At 37.4% G+C, this 20,595-nt stretch overlaps 2 long non-coding RNA genes across 3 annotated transcripts; one reads left to right on the plus strand and one right to left on the minus strand.

Annotated features, from left to right (window-relative positions):
- Window positions 1-7,573: 7,573 nt before the first annotated feature.
- On the plus strand, window positions 7,574-12,528 carry LOC127181730 (uncharacterized). Its single transcript, XR_007829803.1, has 4 exons — window positions 7,574-7,709; window positions 11,163-11,234; window positions 11,583-11,714; window positions 11,807-12,528. It is a non-coding gene; the product is annotated as an uncharacterized LOC127181730 (long non-coding RNA).
- A 183-nt stretch (window positions 12,529-12,711) lies between these two features.
- Window positions 12,712-15,743, minus strand: LOC127181731 (uncharacterized). 2 transcript variants are annotated; one of them, XR_007829804.1, is made up of 3 exons: window positions 15,576-15,743; window positions 13,710-13,816; window positions 12,712-12,947 (listed from the first exon to the last, which is right to left on the minus strand). It is a non-coding gene; the product is annotated as an uncharacterized LOC127181731 (long non-coding RNA). The 2 variants fall into 2 exon arrangements; XR_007829805.1 differs by lacking the exon at window positions 15,576-15,743 and adding an exon at window positions 14,578-14,639.
- Between the last annotated feature and the right edge of the window lie 4,852 nt (window positions 15,744-20,595).

Here is a 20,595-nt window from a genome sequence, read left to right on the forward strand (position 1 = left end):
CCCCGCCCCTCTCTTCTCTCTGTGGAGTGACGAGCATGTTTACTTTAGCCGCATTTAGCCGCTAAACTTGCTAAGTAGCACATTATTAGGAAAGGCGATCGCAAAGATTCATAAAAAAAACCCTTATACTCATTTCTGCTGTAAGTGAAGCTGGATCACGAATGATTCACACGAACATAGACGGATATATGTAGATCGGGAGGTGCATTCCCTTCACAAACAAACGTAACCTACTGCTTTCTCAGCGGCTCAGATGTCGGGAGTAAATGACGACCACTATGTTCATTATTACATCCAGCAACACAACACCTCAATCGCTCAATTGGAGATATTCTTGTCTAACTTACATCCCTGCTCCGGCATCGAAACAAAGAGGGCGGACTGTTACAACTGATCTGAGGTAAGACACTCATGTCAATCAACTATCGTGGGAGCGGCCTCTGTCGGTGTGACGCCGACAGGCATCTGAGAACGGCTCGATTTGAAAAAGGGGATATTATTCTTACAGATTAATTTAAAACCACTGCATGGATTTTTATCATTTTAGGGTAGATTTGTACATACACTGCCACCACACATTAATGTTCAAACAACATGTAAAAGTGAACTTAGCATCCGATGACCCCTTTAAAAGTTAGGCCTGACAGGGCCCGAGCCCAACAGAATTCGGCCCGAGCCCGACAAGTACATTTTGATTGACAGCTTTTTAAAAGACCGAACCTGTTTACAGCCCGACATTATTCAAATGTGTGCAAGCACACAGCTCTTTTGCCTTTTGTCAAGAATCAGTCATTTATACATGTTTTAACATAAGTTATTCATGACTAACATAGGCTATAGGCCACTTGGAAGTTGGAACACTCTAAATAGGCCTAGGCATACATCCTACTCAACACGCCAATAAAGATGAATCTTAACAAATTAAATTAAGATAAATTCTAAATTAAGATGGGTATTTGGCAATAATGAAATTAAGATGAAGGCTCCGTGGGATTAGGCTACATGTTTTTGTGGAGGAAAATTAGTGAATCCACTGTAGATGGCTTCAGTGCAGTCCTGTATTCACTGATGGTGCTTCCAGCTGCACTACTGGCTCATTATTCTCATTATGCACATGGTCAAAACTTTTCCACACCTCAGACTTTGCTTTAGTTGCTGGTGCAACCAAAACGTAATCGCCAGAGACAACCCTCTGTTTCACCTCCTCAGCATCCATTTCGTATCTTTCTCGTGCTAATCGTAACGCATCACATTTACCGTGAAAGCCAGAGCGCAGGCCCGAGCCCGTGTAAAATTATATAAATTAAGCCTGAACCCGTCGGGTCCTGTCGGGTTACGTTGGTTTCGGCAAAGATCTTCAGCTCTGCTCTATATACCAGCTCTCCATAAAACAAACAAAACAAGCCCTGCAAATTAAAATACAATATTTTAAAAGCAACAGAGTATACAGAGACTTAATATATAATGTTATCTCAATATCTTTAAAAAGCTGTTTTTAGGCATGTTTTAGCTTGAGTTTTTGTTGAATATACACACTTTTGACCAGCAGGCGTCACCAGCGTGTGGCGTTTCAAGCGCTTCGAACCAGTGAATCATTTTGCGAAGCAACTGGTTCAATTGATTTGAAGCTTCGAAAAGGTTTGTTTTAAGGTTTGTTTGTTTGTGTATTAAACAGAGCAAACAGAAGTCAAAACAGGCAAGGTTTAACATCAGCAAACAATAACATACAAGGTGTGACAAAAGATATATTAAGAAAATGGCCAGGGCAGGCAGCAAACATTTACAAAAATGCAAGGATACCATCCAGGATCAAATCACAGACAAGGCAAGGGAAACAACGAAAACAAAGGAAACACTCAGTAATGTCCACAATGCTAAACAATACTTCACAATCAGAGTGTGAGAGAGTGGAGCTTAAATAGTCCTCCTGATTGGAAACAGGTGAGTCTGTAATCAGTTCCTTGGGAGAGGATTATGGGAAATGCAGTTTTCAAGACTAATTAATTTATGCACTGGAGTGGTGTGGATTATTGTGATGTTTTTATCAGCTGTTTGGACTCTCATTCTGATGGCACCCACTCACTGCAGAGGTTTCATTGGTGAGCAAGTGATATAATACTACATTTCTCAAAATCTGATCTGATGAAACAAATTCATCTATAATTTGCAGCAAATTTTAATTTTTGGGGGAACAATCCATTAAATTTACTCGTCATATACTTCTCCAGGTTTGCATTTCTGTTTGTGTTTTGTCAAAATCACATTGCTCCTTGGTTTGAATAAATAACCTGCAAGTGTTCATTAACGATGACCTTGACTTGCAGATACTAGGCAATGCTGCTATACTAATCAGTCATTACTAATCAGAAAAGAACTATTAACTCACTTTAACATCAGATTTTGATTTCACAATAACATTTCACAATAAGGTTCAGCTTAGTTGAGATATTGGTCATACATTGTATGTAGGCAGCAGTAGTGTAACATTCTTACAATACAATCTCTGTGACATTTACAGTGCCTGATAACAGGTCCCTAAATGCGATGAAGATAATGTCTCACAGCTGACGCAAATGTGCATTCAAATCCTTATGATCACCTGTACTTACAGACATGCATGGTACTGAACTGTTCTGAATGTGTGAAGAAATGAAAGCTGTGCAATCAGCCTCTCCATTAAAAAAAAGGCCTGATTTTAACAATCAAACTAATCAGGTTCAAGGACTAAATCAGTATTGAAAGAATATGTATGCCAAGCTACTTCTTATGTCCAAAGTATACTTTGGTATTTACGCATACACATTTTTTTTCACATGGTAAATTTCATCATCAGCATAGTACATCCAAGCTGTGCTCACACAACCAGATTTTTCTATCCTGTGTGCTCAGCTCACACATAGCCCCAAAATGGAAGGCACCAATAATCTGATGAATTTTTGATTTCAATTTAGATGTATACTTAGCTGCTCCATGATATCCCACTATCCTGTACATGTGATTCCACTACAGCTGAACTGAGAGAGAAAATGTTTCAGAAATTGCAGATGATGGGCAGTTTGTGTAAGTTTGTGTGAATCTGATAGACATTTTATGGGATTTACAGAGATTTAATGCAAATTCAGTTGAATTTCTACCCTGCACAGATAATTTCTAGAATCTGCACACTAGCAGGACTATTGCGGTCATACTATTCCATATGAGCAGTAGGTAAGATTGATGATATTACGGGGGTAAATATATTTGATCTATGGTGTTAAAGTTTAACTAGCAAACACTAAATCTAATGGGTTTATACAGTAGCTAGCAGGTATGCTAAATAAGATAGCTAAGTTCACTGACAATTATGAGGCTAGCTATGATGGTTCTAGCTAGCTTATGCCATTTCTTCAGCTAGCCAGTTTTGTGTTATCAGAAGAACATGGTTATAGTTTGATTTAGCAAGCTGATTAAGAAATGTTCCTCTATTCATTTTGTCTACTTCTATTGATTTGTCCAGCATCAGCTGTAAAGTATTTATTCCATTCCAGAATACTCCAATCAGTGCATGGCACTGCATTTTTCCATTTTTTCCCCCCTAATCTTATTCTACAGAACAATGCCACATGCCCCAGACTTTTTATATTTATGTTTGTGTATGATACACTTTGTATAAATAACCCCAAATTGCCTATCAATTCCCTTTAATTCCCTTAAATTCCAAGTTTGAGTTCCAAATCAACAAAAAATATTTTCCATGAAATCTGACACAACAGATCAAGATTTAAATTAACATTATAGGTTTATCATAGTGAATTGGGCCAAAAAGACATATTTTTTTTTTAATGACTATCACTATTACTATTACTAATCTCACTTGTTGATTCTTCTTCTTCTTCCGTACAAACTTCTGCTATTAACTCGTCCCACACTGTTAGCCATAGACCCATTAACAAGTGTGGCTTATTGGGGAGAGGTATGCTATGACTTTATAAGCTAATAGCATGCTAGCATCATGCTAATGATATGTAAACTATATTAGCATAATAGTAACCATATTAGCATGTTGTTAAAAAGTTAATTGTGTTATATTCATGTTAACAACACGTGGATCATGTTAGGACAGGGGTAGAGAGCTGCTGTCCTGCAGAGTTAAGCATCAACCTTAATGGAGACCTATTATGCCCCTTTTTACAATATGTAAATATGTAGTCTTAGGTGTCCCCAGAATGCGTCTGGGTGTGAAGTTTCATTTCAAAATACCCCACAGATTACTTCTTATCATTTTGAAAATGCCTATTTTGAGTGGAAGTAGGAACACGCTGTTTTCTTGCATGTCTCTTTAAATGCAAATGAGCTGCTGCTACCCAAACTGTTTTCCATAATAGAGCTGTGCCTTAACAGTTTGTACATCAGATACTCTGACCAAAAAAAAAAAAAAAAAAAAAAAAAAACACACATCCAAAGCACAAGCAAAACGGCTGTCACACGTCATGTGAGATTGTGAGTACTAAACTAATTGCGCTTAAACTGTCAAATACACACAAGTTTGTTAAAAACACACAGGAGTTACAAAAATTAGCTGAAAGTAAACAGCTGGGAAAGAAATTGTATGTTTATGTTAGATCTGTATGACAGCAGTGTAATATTCAGTAAATAAATCAATAAATCCACTGCTCTCTTGTCTCCTCTGAGGCTGGGACTCCAAATAGTTTTGTGCTTGTCTATGCAGCCAAAGACAGAACAGTTAGCATGTTTTGTTCAAATTTTTACCATGGCGTTAAAACTGGAACACCATGTGTTGCTCGCATCATGCTAATCATTTAGCATCTTCTTGAAAACATGCTAGTATCATATAATCATGTTAACAACATGCTAATTGTCAGGTCAGTGAACTACAATTCACAGCAAGCACCTCAGACTTCAAATATGCCCACCAGGACTCCATATCCCAGAATACTTGGGAGTGCTCTAAATCACCTGACTTCTGATTAGATGCACATGCAAGCAATTCACACTGATTAGACACCCCATATAAAGAGACTCTCAATTCCATATGCTTGTGAGGTACCAACTCTTTACCTGGTGTTGTAACTTGTCTATGCCTTTTGGATACGTTGTGTTCTATGTTCTCCTGATGTTTTTTGGACTAAGATCTTTGGATTATTGCTCTCAGCTTCCTGTTCATCTATTGCCTGACTACTGCCTGCTGTGTTGGATTATGTCCTTTGGATTTGGACTATTTTGGATTGCTTTATTCTCAATAAAGAGATCATACCTACAATTGCATCTGTCTACTGATCCATCCCTGACCCTAATCATGTTAGGATGTTGCTAGTATCATGCTAATCATGTTAACATCTTGAAAACATGTTAGCAACATGCTAACTGTGTTAACTTCATGTTAACAACATGCTTGTCTTGTTAATATGTTGCTAGCATCATGCTAATATGATCAGCATATTGTTAAAATGATGTTAGCACAATTAGGTTAATGCCTAGTGCTGAGTTCTGCCATGGCAAGCACCAAAATTTACATATCTAGTTATTATTCTTTTTTAACATACAGTTATGGTACTTAATCCATAAAATCTTCTGTAGTGTGGTTAAATCAACTATTTTTTATTAACTGTTCTGTATGTGAAAGGATAGTATATGGGGTAAAAAGCCTTTTTAGAGCCTTTAGGTTCTTAAAAAAATATACATGTACTTAAAATGTAACACCAAAGTATACACTGTCTGTGTATATCAATGTGCAATCAAAAGAGTTATTCTGCCTTTTAGATGCAATATACACCGGTTCCAACATGCAATGTTATATGCTTTATCGCAAATGATCCTAGAGCAAAAACCATTTTCAACACATGATGTCAAATCAGCTATTTGACGTTTGTGTACTGATGCTATAAATGTAGCAGTCCTAATGCTGTCACATAATAGACCAGCAGGGACTGTGTGGACCTTGGGAGCAAAAGCACTTAATGGAGCATGCAGCAGCACTAAGAGGGCTTGAGGGTCGAGGGAATGAGCTAAGTCATTTTGCAGTTCAGTTCTGCTTGTCTTAGTGGATACCTCTGTAGTGGACTTTCTGAAATGAGTAAAGTTCAAAGTTTTCACTCTTACCTCTTTTTTTTTTTTTTTAATCCAATGTAAATTGATACTCCACTTAAAACATTTCCCAGGTAAACTAAACGTAATAATATTTGTAACACTATATAGAAATAAATTAGTATTTTACACATTGCTGTAACAGAATTGTGAAATTGAATTTCAGCTTACTTTTATTAAAACAAAATATAAATATTTTTACGCATTATTACATGTATTTTAAAACATGAAGTGAGCTGCAGTTCAGCTAATTCTTTTTAATTTACTTTTTCTTTTTGGATCATCAAACCTTGGTAAACACTGCAGGTGTCCTGATAGGTACAGAGATTTATCTTTAATTTCAGCAAGCTGAGTGCTCACTTAAAACCCTCACCCAACATTAGTTCAAGTTTGATTGGAAATAACAGAAAGCGGTGATATCTAAGTGGCTGAGTTGTTTACATACTTTGTAATTAGTCTGTGCATTACAACACTTTGAGTAATTCAGGTTGAGCGCTCACGAACATGACAGGCAGAATTTATCCTGTAAACAGCTTAAAACACCTTAAAAAAAACGCACACTAGATTTGGTCAGGAACTGATTTTTAATAGTATGCATGTGTGCAGTATGAATGAAATCTGGATGTGCTACATCTGCCATGTTGGCTTTGTCACATGCCATGATAACTACAATGCAAGAAAGTAAGTAGACGACTGGTAGCTCGAACGATTCATCCAGTTAAGATATGCTATATACCATATATTTGAGCAACGTTTATATAATTTGCTGTGATACTGAGGATTATGAAAATGTAGCAAATTAGCTCAAAAGGGAATGCATATAAATAATTACAATTAATTATGATTAATTAAATTTTTTTATACCAGCTGCCGGTAGTAACTGTAGCAGAATTAAATTCCCATCAACTAATCTGTTTGTCCAGTGAACATTCAGTATAATTTCATATCAACTCTAAAGGTCATTGCACACTGAAGCCCGAAATTTTCATATGCGTTTTTTTCATATTCGTCTTTTTCATATTCGTCATTCTAAAAATTCATCACACACAGAAACCTTGCAGACTGAGTCTGATGCGTATTAATTCATCCATTGTGAAAAAAATTCGCAAAACAATACACAATGGAATCTTCAAGCAGTGAGGATAATTTTGTTGTTCACGCTCTTCTTAAAAGAGAAAAAGAAAGGACATATTGGGTCCATCCAATTATAAGATATAGAGAGGAAGGAGAGAATACTTTTTGTGTCCACCTCCTTATGGGGCTGCGGGAATATCCTAGGCGATTCAAAGTTTACTTTAGGACGTCAGTAGACTTTGATGCTTTGCTAACGTTACAGGAGCCACATAATATAAAGAAGACCACTAATTTCTGTGAACTCAGGACCTTTACTGTGCTTTGTGCTGTGAGACAAAGTGGATAAACTTGTCAGACGCAATTCTGGATTTTGGTGTTTGCTTGTATGGTGGCTACCTGAGCACTTATCTGAGGGCAGAAAGGAAAATGATTGGTTTATAGATTTAACCAATGAAATTGAAGCAGAGGCGGGGTCAGGAAATTTGGACGTGTGGAGGGAACACTTCAGACAGAAACGTTATTAATGCTTCGTGGGAGGCATTTGCTGCAAGGTAAGTGAATTTACCATGTATTTTATTTAAAAAAAAATAATAAATCAACATAACTCTAACGTTTACTGAGATAATTAGCCGGCAAAGACGCACAGAACAAATAATCATGACTACATATCATATCCTATGCATTTTCATTCAACTGCTTTATCAGTCGATCGCACCAAAGCTGCTTATGGGGTAGATTGAGTAAAACATGCTTTTACAATACTACCGCGCTGTCTGTGATACCGATATGAGCGACAACAGAACTCGTTCAAATCTCCGTGAGATTTAATTAGTCAGTTAGCGCTAGTATTAACATTAGCGCTGCTCTCAGGGCAGGAGTAAAAATAACAGTACTAAACTGAATTATGCGCTGCTCTCCGGGCAGGAGTATTCAATAGGTTCGTATTACTGTTATTTTTTACTAAACTATGCCTTGCTCTTGGGCCAGGAGTACTCCATAGGTTTGTATTCCTGTTATTTTTACTAAACTATGCGCTGCTCTCAGGGCAGGAGTACTCAATAGGTTCATATTACTGTTATTTTTACTAAACTATGCGCTGCTCTCAGGGCAGGAGTAAAAATAACAGTACTAAACTGAATTATGCGCTGCTCTTGGGCAGGAGTATTCAATAGGTTCGTATTACTGTTATTTTTTACTAAACTATGCCTTGCTCTTGGGCCAGGAGTACTCCATAGGTTTGTATTCCTGTTATTTTTACTAAACTATGCACTGCTCTCAGGGCAGGAGTAAAAAATAACAGTACTGTTATTTTTACTAAACTATGCGCTGCTCTCAGGGCAGGAGCAGGGTATTACTGTTATTTTTACTAAATAGGTCTCAGGGCAGGAGTACTCAATAGGTTTGTATACTGTTATTTTTACTAAACTATGCGCTGCTCTCAGGGCAGGAGTAAAAATAACAGTACTAAACTGAATTATGCGCTGCTCTCAGGGCAGGAGTACTCAATAGGTTTGTATTACTGTTATTTTTACTAAACTATGTGCTGCTCTCAGGGCAGGAGTAAAAATAACAGTACTAAACTGAATTATGCGCTGCTCTCAGGGCAGGAGTACTCAATAGGTTGTATTGTTATTTTTGTTATTTTTTAAACTAGTGCTGCTCTCAGGGCAGGAGTAAAAATAGGTCAGTATTACTGTTATTTTTACTAAACTATGTGCTGCTCTCAGGGCAGGAGTAAAAATAACAGTATTAAACTGTTATTTTTATGCGCTGCTCTCAGGGCAGGAGTACTCAATAGGTTCAGGTATTACTGTTATTTTTACTAAACTATGCGCTGCTCTCAGGGCAGGAGTAAAAATAACAGTACTAAACTGAATTATGCGCTGCTCTCAGGGCAGGAGTACTCAATAGGTTCGTATTACTGTTATTTTTACTAAACTATGTGCTGCTCTCAGGGCAGGAGTAAAAATAACAGTACTAAACTGAATTATATGCTGCTAGGGCAGGAGTACTCAATAGGTTCGTATTACTGTTATTTTTACTAAACTATGCGCTGCTCTCAGGGCAGGAGTAAAAATAACAGTACTAAACTGAATTATGCGCTGCTCTCAGGGCAGGAGTACTCAATAGGTTCGTATTACTGTTATTTTTACTAAACTATAGTATTACTGCTGCTCTCAGGGCAGGAGTAAAAATATTACTGTTATTTAAACTAAACTATGCGCTGCTCTCAGGGCAGGAGTAAAAATAACAGTATTTAAACTGAATTATGCGCTGCTCTCAGGGCAGGAGTACTCAATAGGTTTGTATTACTGTTATTTTTACTAAACTATGCGCTGCTCTCAGGGCAGGAGTAAAAATAACAGTACTAAACTGAATTATGCGCTGCTCTCAGGGCAGGAGTACTCAATAGGTCTGTATTACTGTTATTTTTACTAAACTATGCGCTGCTCTCAGGGCAGGAGTAAAAATAACAGTACTAAACTGAATTATGCGCTGCTCTCAGGGCAGGAGTACTCAATAGGTTCGTATTACTGTTATTTTTACTAAACTATGCGCTGCTCTCAGGGCAGGAGTAAAAATAACAGTACTAAACTGAATTATGCGCTGCTCTCAGGGCAGGAGTACTCAATAGGTTGTATTACTGTTATTTTTACTAAACTATGCGCTGCTGCTCAGGGCAGGGTAAAAAATAACAGTACTAAACTGAATTATGCGCTGCTCTCAGGGCAGGAGTACTCAATAGGTTTGTATTACTGTTATTTTTACTAAACTATGCGCTGCTCTCAGGGCAGGAGTACTAAGTAATATTACTGTTATTTTTACTAAACTATGCGCTGCTCTCAGGGCAGGAGTACTCAAAATATTACTGTTATTTTTACTAAACTATGCGCTGCTCTCAGGGCAGGAGTAAAAATAACAGTATTTAAACTGAATTATGCGCTGCTCTCAGGGCAGGAGTACTCAATAGGTTCGTATTACTGTTATTTTTACTAAACTATGTGCTGCTCTCAGGGCAGGAGTAAAAATAACAGTATCTAAACTGAATTATGCGCTGCTCTCAGGGCAGGAGTACTCAATAGGTTCGTATTACTGTTATTTTTACTAAACTATGCGCTGCTCTCAGGGCAGGAGTAAAAATAACAGTACTAAACTGAATTATGCGCTGCTCTCAGGGCAGGAGTACTCAATAGGTTCGTATTACTGTTATTTTTTATGCGCTGCTCTCAGGGCAGGAGTTTTACTTATGCGCTGCTCTCAGGGCAGGAGTACTCAATAGGTTATATTACTGTTATTTTTACTAAACTATGCGCTGCTCTCAGGGCAGGAGTAAAAATAACAGTACTAAACTGAATTATGCGCTGCTCTCAGGGCAGGAGTACTCAATAGGTTCGTATTACTGTTATTTTTACTAAACTATGCGCTGCTCTCAGGGCAGGAGTAAAAATAACAGTACTAAACTGAATTATGCGCTGCTCTCAGGGCAGTAAAAAAAACAGTACTAAACTGAATTATGGGCTGCTCTCGGGGCAGGAGTACTCAATAGGTTCGTTTACTGTTATTTTTACTAAACTATGCGCTGCTCTCAGGGCAGGAGTAAAAATAACAGTACGTTTACTGTTATTTTTACTAAACTATGTGCTGCTCTCAGGGCAGGAGTAAAAATAACAGTACTAAACTGAATTATGCGCTGCTCTCAGGGCAGGAGTACTCAATAGGTTCGTATTACTGTTATTTTTACTAAACTATGCGCTGCTCTCAGGGCAGGAGTAAAAATAACAGTACTAAACTGAATTATGCGCTGCTCTCAGGGCAGGAGTACTCAATAGGTTCGTATTATTGTTATTTTTTACTAAACTATGCGCTGCTCTCAGGGCAGGAGTACTGGATAGGTTCATATTACTGTTATTTGTCATGTACTATGTCCTACGCACGTCAACGTATTTCTGTATGACTATAGGCCTGTCGTTGACTCTTTCATGTAGTTTTTCTTCTCTTTGCAGAAAAACTTCTTGGAAAATGCAGAAGTCGTCACTGGTCCATACTTGGAGAAAGGGAATCTCTGGACTTTCTTTGTAAGTTCATCTAGTTTTAGTTGAGAATCTTGTTTTTTTTTGAAGTGCCCATATTAAGTGTCAGAAACTCCAGTCTCACTTCCTGTTACCAATTACCTGTTAGGTTTGTTTGCATAATTCCAGCCTATGGACTTCATTAGCTCTCCCTCAAACGTCTACTCTGATCTGCCCTCAATCATTGTGGTTGTAGCTGAGGCCAGAGTATAGTAGGCTCTAGGAGTGGCAGGGTTTAAAGATGTATTACACGTCTTTAAGAAATTGTCAATTTTGAGGGAGTTGTAAGTGATGTTTATCTTTAATCTTATGATTTTGCTAGTAATTCTGTTTGTTTACATTGCTGTATTTCAGATGCTGTGCAGTGAGATGGTCAGTGATGTAGTGTTCCTGGCATGGAAGTTTCCTGCACAAAAGAAAGTGGTCCAGAAAATATATGAAAATGAGGATGTTCATGATTCAATATCCCAAACTAAAGCCTTTAAAGTAAAATTCTTTTTTTTCCCTTTCTTTCTATTATCATGACTGTCAGTGTAAATTGAAACAAAATTTTCAATTTTTCAAAATTTCAATTGCAGGAAGACCTTACAAACATTTCTGGAGACTTTGAGAGACCGGTTTTGAGAAGATATTTGGCAAAGCAACCTATGACCTTGGGCTTGGTTTAAAGGGAGCCTGTTCAAATTTGTTGACTCATGTCTAAAAAAAAATAAAAAAATAAAAAACTTAAAAACCTCTAGGAATGATGATATCCACTAGTTAAGACTACAGCAGTTTAATGATATAACTTGCTTAACTTTTTTGTTGTGAAACGTTCCTTTGTTTTATAAATGCATTTAATTCACTGGATTTGATTGTAATTTGTAATTGTATAAAAACAAAGAAGTCATAATTAAACTTATTTTATTGTAATATTGGACCTGTAAACTGATTATTTTCAATCATTATTTTCAGTTCTTTCATTTTGTTCTTAAACAATCTGTACAACAGATATTGAATGATACAACATTAACAACACGATTATTAAAAAATAAATAAAAAACTCACAAGTTATAATTAAAATTACAAGTCTTAATTTCTCTGCAATAGTCCATGGGAGGAACATTAAGAGGTTGCACAAAAACTGACTGGTACCTTTTGTAATCACATTTATGTATCACCAAGTGAAATCTGTGAGAGAAGCCCTATTCAGACAGTAGGAACCTATGTAAAAATTTATGTACATGGCACCTCAGTGATAAAACTCATGGATCTGATTTATTCACAGTGTGATTATATGAACCCAGGAATGCACAGCTCATATGGCCTGTTGCATAGTTGTCTGCTATAAATTAAATATCACATGCTTGGATTAAGAATAAATTTAAAAATATGTTGTTTATTTGAATCTCAAGTTCAAAAATAGACCCACTATAGCTGAAATGGTTTTCTTAAATTTTATCTCTCAAAATGATAGGGTGTCATGAGAAATGTGAAGATTAGCAGAAATAAGTTGCATGCAACCTCTTATTTACATGAGGTAAATCAATCACATTTATTTATACAGCGCTTTTTAACAAAACAGGTTGTGTCAAAGCAACTTTACAGTTTTTAATAGGACAATAGTGTGTCAATAATGCAAAAGTTCCATGTTGCAGCAAAGTCAGATTGCAGAGGACTCATTTAGGACATTTAGGGATGTAGAGGTCGTCTCTAGGTGCTGATCCATCATCTGGTGACCTTGGAATAAGAAAGAAACAGACTAATATTAGTGTAGATGCCATTCTTCTTACGATGCAATGAGTACATCAGGTGTTATGGAAATTATTCCCCGTTCTGGTTGACCTAATTAATGCAGCCTAACCATCCTTTAATGGACTTGAATTAAAGAAATGTGTTAATGTGTTGTGTTGGCTGGGTTAAAGAGATGGGTCTTTAATCTAGATTTAAACTGACAGAGTGTGTCTGCCTTCTGAACAGTGTTGGGTAGATTGTTCCAGAGTGTGGGCACTAAATAAGAAAATTATCTGCCGCCACAGTTGATTTTGATATTTTGGGTATTTTCAAAGTTTTGAGAATGCAGCGGACATGAGGGACTATAATGACAAGGCTGCTTGGTTAATATTTTTATGTATGTAATTGTAGGCCTATATTTTAAAATTTTATTGCATACATAATACTGCCATAATAATGACTAATTTAAAATGTTTAAGTACTTTTCTTGTCTTTTTGTTCTTAACAGCTCCTATCCGCTGTGCTGGAGAAGTTATTAAATATTTTTGTTGTTCATTTTGAATCGATTTCTTCGACCACACAACTTTGGTGCCTAAAAAACAGCATGTAATTTTGCTGGGAATTTTTACGAGGGTGGTGGGAGAAAAACACCAATATTCTGGATTTGGATGGCCCTGTAAATGTTGAAAATCGCTTGCGTCCCCATGATTAACAGTTACCGACTGAATCTGGCTATTATGTGCTTTTATTAGGTGGATCCAAACTTACATCATTTTTCATACATCTCCATTTTTGCACCATTTTGGACTCGGCAGTATCAGATCTTCAGTGTTAGCTCCTTTGATTTGTCCAGATTTTGCAACTCCTCCAGGTAGCTGAAGAATAAAATAAAAGATCAATCAATCATACAGAAATTGTCTACTGTTTTATAAATATAATGGTAATGTAATACAGAACCAACTGAGTACTACTGCCCTGAGAGCAGCGTGTAGTTCACTAAAATAACAACGAAATTAATTACATTGAGTACTCCTGCCCTGAGAGCAGCGTAGTTCACTAAAATAACAACGAAATTAATTACATTGAGTACTCCTGCCCTGAGAGCAGCCTGTAGTTCACTAAAATAACAACGAAATTAATTACATTGAGTACTCCTGCCCTGAGAGCAGCCTGTAGTTCACTAAAATAACAACGAAATTAATTACATTGAGTACTCCTGCCCTGGGAGCAGCCGGTAGTTTACTAAAACAAACAATGAAATTAATTACCTTGAGTACTCCTGCCCTGAGAGCAGCCTGTAGTTCACTAAAATAACAACGAAATTAATTACATTGAGTACTCCTGCCCTGGGAGCAGCCCGTAGTTTACTAAAACAAACAATGAAATTAATTACATTGAGTACTCCTGCCCTGAGAGCAGCCTGTAGTTCACTAAAATAACAACGAAATTAATTACATTGAGTACTCCTGCCCTGAGAGCAGCATGTAGTTCACTAAAAAAACAAACAAATTAATTACGTTGAGTACTCCTGCCCTGAGAGCAGCCTGTAGTTCACTAAAATAACAACGAAATTAATTACCTTGAGTACTCCTGCCCTGAGAGCAGAGTAGTTTACTAAAAATAACAATGAAATTACCTTGAGTACTCCTGCCCTGAGAGCAGCGTGTAGTTCACTAAAATAACAACGAAATTAATTACATTGAGTACTCCTGCCCTGAGAGCAATGTAGTTCACTAAAAATAACAACGAAATTAATTACCTTGAGTACTCCTGCCCCAGCCCTGTAGTTCACTAAAATAACAACGAAATTAATTACATTGAGTACTCCTGCCCTGAGAGCAGCAGAGTAGTTTTCTAAAAATAACAATGAAATTACCTTGAGTACTCCTGCCCTGAGAGCAGCCTGTAGTTCACTAAAATAACAACGAAATTAATTACATTGAGTACTCCTGCCCTGAGAGCAGAGTAGTTTACTAAAAATAACAATGAAATTAATTACATTGAGTACTCCTGCCCTGGGAGCAGCGTGTAGTTCACTAAAATAACAACGAAATTAATTACATTGAGTACTCCTGCCCTGAGAGCAGCGTGTAGTTCACTAAAATAACAACGAAATTAATTACCTTGAGTACTCCTGCCCTGAGAGCAGCGTGTAGTTCACTAAAATAACAATGAAATGAATTACGCTGAGTACTCCTGCCCTGGTAGCAGAGTAGTTTACCAAAAATATCAATGAAATTAGGTTAAGTACCCCTGCTCTGAGAACAGCGTGTTGTTTGTTCAAAAAAAAAACAGTTAACTAGATTAAGTTGAGTACTCCTGGCCTTAGAGCACATGTAGTTTACTAAAAACAACACAGCGATATGAACCTGAGCACTCCTGGTGTGAAAGTAGCGTGTAAAGCACTAAAATTAAAACAGCGATTAGAGTATATACAGTGATCCTGCTCTGAGATCAGCTCTAGGGCGGGAGATGTACAGTTTTTATCGATTAAATGTTGTGACGATTTCGACGAACTCTGTTGACGTATACATCAACTCCACAGACAGCGGGACAGCATTGGAAAATCTTAGTAAATATTTTTAGTGGAGTTTATCTCTGAACAGTAACAGAATATACCCTAAATTCACCTACCTTACAACAGCAACCAATCCCACGAAGTCTCCAAAGTATCTGTGCTAAGTCTGCGAACTTTTTCCTCCACATTTCAAAAAGCCTAGGCCCCGCCTCTGCCGTAATTTCATTGGGTCAATCTGTGAACCAATCATTTTCCTTTCTGCCCTCAGAACATCTTTGGATAAGTGAAACTCTAATCTGCTGGCTGCGATCTGTCAAAACACTCTCAAAATGCTTGCTACGGATGCGAAAAATGCAGAAAATCGAACCTGATCAGACTTTTTTTTATGACGGACAAAGTTTTGGAGGCAGTGTGTAAACGTGATTGACAAAATGAAAATGTTGTCATTAATCACTTACCCCCATGTCGTTCCAAACCGTAAAAGCTTTGTTCATCTTCGGAACACAATTTAAGAAAATCAGGAGGCTTGTGACTGTCCCATTGACTGCCAAGTAAATAACGATTTTATTCAACAATTAGCGCCATTTTGGAGAGTATCCTCTGGATGCCACGACTGATACAGAATGGCGTACACAGTTTGCATCCAGCTGATAGTCTCCAAAATGGACAAATTGTTGAATAAAATCTTTTTAGTATTCTTGTCGCTTAATAAAATTCAGATTGAACCACTGATGGCTGATGGACTATTTTGATGATGTCTTTCATACTTTTCTGGGCCTTCATAGTGTTATTTACTTGGCAGTCAATGGGACAGTCACAAGCCTCCCGGTTTTAATCTAAAATATCTATATAATTGTGTTTCAAAGACGAACAAAGCTTTTACGGGTTTGGAACAATGAGTGATTAATGACAAAATTTTCATTCTCGGATGGAGTAACCCTTTAAACTTTGAGTGAAACCATCAGCAGCATTTTACAACTGGGGCTACAGCTTATATTCAACCTCTGTTTTGTTTAGTTAAATGCACTATACTTGCGTTGCCTTGGTCGTTGATGAGTGTCCGGATGCGGTCTCAGATGAAAATCAAGGTTTCAAGGTTTGGACTTGCGAGCATAGTATTTTGCATATGTAATTCGATTGGGTGTTGCAAAACTACTAAAGAACACTAATATGTTGCATAGATATCAACATATATATAGACCATCTTTTAAATAATCAAAATACAAATTCAAAGAGACCAAACATGGTATATGTGGGGTTATACTAATTAGTGATCTATCATAACACATGCATAAAGCAGTATGCAATACAAAATACAATATACAAGAACAGTAATAATATACACAATGACCTGAGGATATGCGTGTGTTCATAGAAAGGTTTGTCTAAGAACTAATGAAAGAAGTCATTTGTTCTAGCAGTATGTGTCTGTTTTAGAGAGAATGAAGTAGGGGGAGATTCTCTCTACATACTTTTAGGTCATAAAGGTCATAAAGTCTGGCAAAGGTGTCCTATTTGCCATATTAACCAGGGGCCTAGTGGGCCATTGGAGACGTCCCAGCACCCAGTGTGGAGCATTGGGTGAGGGGGTTAACAATTATTTGTTAATCTAATGAATAATTTATTTGGCAATCTAATGAACAATTGTGTGTCTCACTGGCCCAAATGCTACAAAAACGATAAGGTTTTGGTTTTAATGTAACATTTTGGTATGGTGGCAAACCTATTTGCTATTACTGTAGGTGATAGCCACAATGTAATGCCACATATAAGACACACTCCCCTAAACAGAGAAGGTATTTGAAAGTCATGCCACAATATGTTTATCTTTAGTCCCCCAGTGTGCAAACCAAAGGCAATTATGGAAAGGGATAGAAAACTCCATTTGATGCTGGATAATGGAGAAATGTGGAATTGCATGCTTCACTGTTTGCTACCCAGGCTCAATGGAAAAATGCACGTGTGGCGACATTTCTGCAAAATGATATTATATTGCTTCTTGCATGTTAAACACTTTCAAAGTGAAATGTCAAGTAAGCGGTCACTCAGTTTTATGCAAAGCAAATGAACCTGAAAGCTACACCATAGAGGCACTGAGTCTTTTTAGATATTTGTTTTTATCCATTACATATTGTTTTCTACTATAAAGACAGCCGCGCTGGGTAAAATGGGAGGACATATGGAGTTCTGCAACAATCTGCAGGACCTTCACCTATAACTAACACTCATGCAGAGACTGGAGCTGCTGGTGAAAATGACACACTGATGCTGAGAAAAACATGTGGCATTCAGATTTGATTTAAAGAAAAAATATATATCTGCCTACAGGTATTACTGGCATGGTAAATTGTACCTGCCTGCGAATAGATACGCCTTCAGTTTTGTGAATGACAGATGGCATTTCTGATAGGTAGAAGTGTGAAAAACACCAGGGCTGTGTGACAGACATCAGACTTGAGCCAAGTATAACACCATGCAGCACAACATGAGCTCATGCCACCTGTGGAGGTTCTTCTATGATTTTTGTTCATTATAGCCTGCACTGACGATTTTTTTCTTGTGTGGATACAGTTGCAATGGGAGGAACTAATAAATGTAGCTACACTGCTTTATTTCATTTGTTGTTTCTATGCATTGTTCAGTGTTTAGCTCTTTTTTATTCCATGTCTCTTTGGAACATCCAGTCTGGATTGGTCAGTGGCATTATTGAACACTTCACTATTTTCTTCCTGGAAAAAAAAAACAAAACATGTCTGTGGCTACATTTCTGCAAAATGATATTACATTACAGCTTGCACGCATCATGAAACGTCCAAAGTGAAATGTCCAAAAACAGATGAACCTGAATGCAGTAATGTTTTATTACGTTGTTTGTTATATGTATCACAGCAGTTCCGAAATTAAATGTCCAGAGAGTGATGTTAAACAGTAAAATGCTCTATCGCACCACCAACACATAATAGTGTTGACAAAAGCAAATGTGAGGAAAAACACATTTGTTGAAATGACAATGCCGTTTTATTAAACTTCACTTCACATCACAAGTGCAATGCTGTACCGAGTGAGCTACTGAGCAAGTTTACTAAGTCAGAAATGTTGTACTCAGAGATCCAAATTAACCAGCCAATTTGAATACTAAGTTTTTAAGTTACCTGCCATTCATAAATTCTACTAGCCAGAAAAATAAACAAGAAATAAACCAACAGCTTGGGCTGTCTACACTGGACGTGACCATTGCATATCATTTTGTGTTAGTATGTCATAAATAGAACGAGGCATCAATTTACTTTTCGGGATTTACCATTTCACGCCACATCCAGTGTAGACACAGCATCTCTGATTATAATGGGTTCTATAGTATTCTGTTGCTTGGCATCGCTCAGCTTGTGTCCGGTGTAGACACAGTGTGAGTATTAACCAGTGTGCCATTAATGACAGGTATGTTCAAGTAAGCTAGATGTGTGCAGATGCTGTGCAATTAGGCTGAATTGAATATATCACGATGCAAAGTTTAGTATTTGCGCTAAATCTGCACAGATTTGGCTTGCATAAACTTGGTTTGGCTTATATATACTGGTGGGGATTTAAACCTGAATACACACAGACTCATGGGGACTCACGGTGTCACGGTGGGGACAGATTTATTTATTATTTATTTTTGAGAAAGTAAAAATGGAGAAAGTTTCCTGTGACAGGCAGGTTTAGGTGTAGGATTGGTGTAGGGCGATAGAAAATATGGTTTGTACAGTATAAAAACCATTATTCCTGTGGAGAATCCCTACAAGGATAGCTGACCAGACTGTCTGTGTGTGTGTGTGAAGAAACATTTTGGTAATAAACCATCAAAAATAACATCCTGTAGGAAGAACAATTGACTCTTAACAAACCAAATGACCTGATAAGAGAGAACATAAGATAGAGGCGTACTGTAGGTATGCTACATTGTAACTAAATATTGTCATCTGTCTAATACAAAAAATATAACTTAGACTGTAATTGCACTCACAATAAAATATTAAAACATATTCAACTGAAATCAGTAATTTATTCAATGCATATTTTAATTTGCTAAGTAGCTGTGGTATAATATCATTAGACAGAGTCGTTATCACACAATAAACCTATTTTCTGATAAACGGCATCAATTTAAACTCAGAGTAGCTTGTAAAACTATACAGGATAGATTTTCAAAGTAGCTTCCCTGACTCTGATAACTCTGTAAAGGATACTGAACAGGACATTTGCAGGCAGAGAAAAGTTCAATGCAGCTTCAATAGACTATTTAACAAAAGAGTGCTTTTTGGATGTGTTGCATCAGTACTTGACACTACAGTGGTTTACTCATTTCTGATGAGATCAGTTGCATTGCACTACATTTGGCTTACGGAAAAGATTTAACCTTAGTGTCTTTTGGCTCGTTTCCACCGAGATGTACGGTACAGTTCCGTGCACAATTATGTCCGTTACCACTGTAAAAAGTAGTGAATGGTACCAACATAGCAAACCGTACCTTACCACTTATTTGGTACCCTTCCGTTGGGGTACCTAGCACAGCAAAGGATACCAAAAGGGTGGAGCTAAAATCACTGAAGAACATTGATTGGTTGACTAGAATCGTCAGTTATGTGTACTACAAGGGGATAAAGCGTCTTTTACTAGTTCCACTGTGCTGTTCATGCGTGTTGGGTTTGTTTACATCAGAGTGCGCAAACACCAAAAATTCCAAGTATATATAACTGCAGACCGGAGATCTCCAAAATGAGGTGGGAACTCCAAATGTGGGCAGAACCTTTAAAATGGGGCGGAGTCTCATCGTGCAAAGACTTTCCCCATTGGCTCTGGCTTCAGCCTATTGTTATTGACTTACATTTCAAAACTAAACTTTATAAATTAAACACTGTTTGTAGTCGATCACAAATAAAATAAACTATGCTATATAAATAAATATGCTCAGTGAGAGCAGAGCCCCAAAGTTCGTGGCCAGTGGTTAATGATATAAATGGGAATCACCCACAAGCTCTCCCGCAAGCCGTCCCAGTGAAGTGCATGGGAAAGGTTTTACTCTATCGCTTTGTTTTAAGCAACGGGAGTCTCCCAGGGCTTGAAATTCGCAGGGTAGGAGGGGGTAGTGAGGCT

This window comes from Labeo rohita, chromosome 19 (assembly GCF_022985175.1).
Source record: "Labeo rohita strain BAU-BD-2019 chromosome 19, IGBB_LRoh.1.0, whole genome shotgun sequence".
NCBI classification, from domain to species: domain Eukaryota; kingdom Metazoa; phylum Chordata; class Actinopteri; order Cypriniformes; family Cyprinidae; genus Labeo; species Labeo rohita.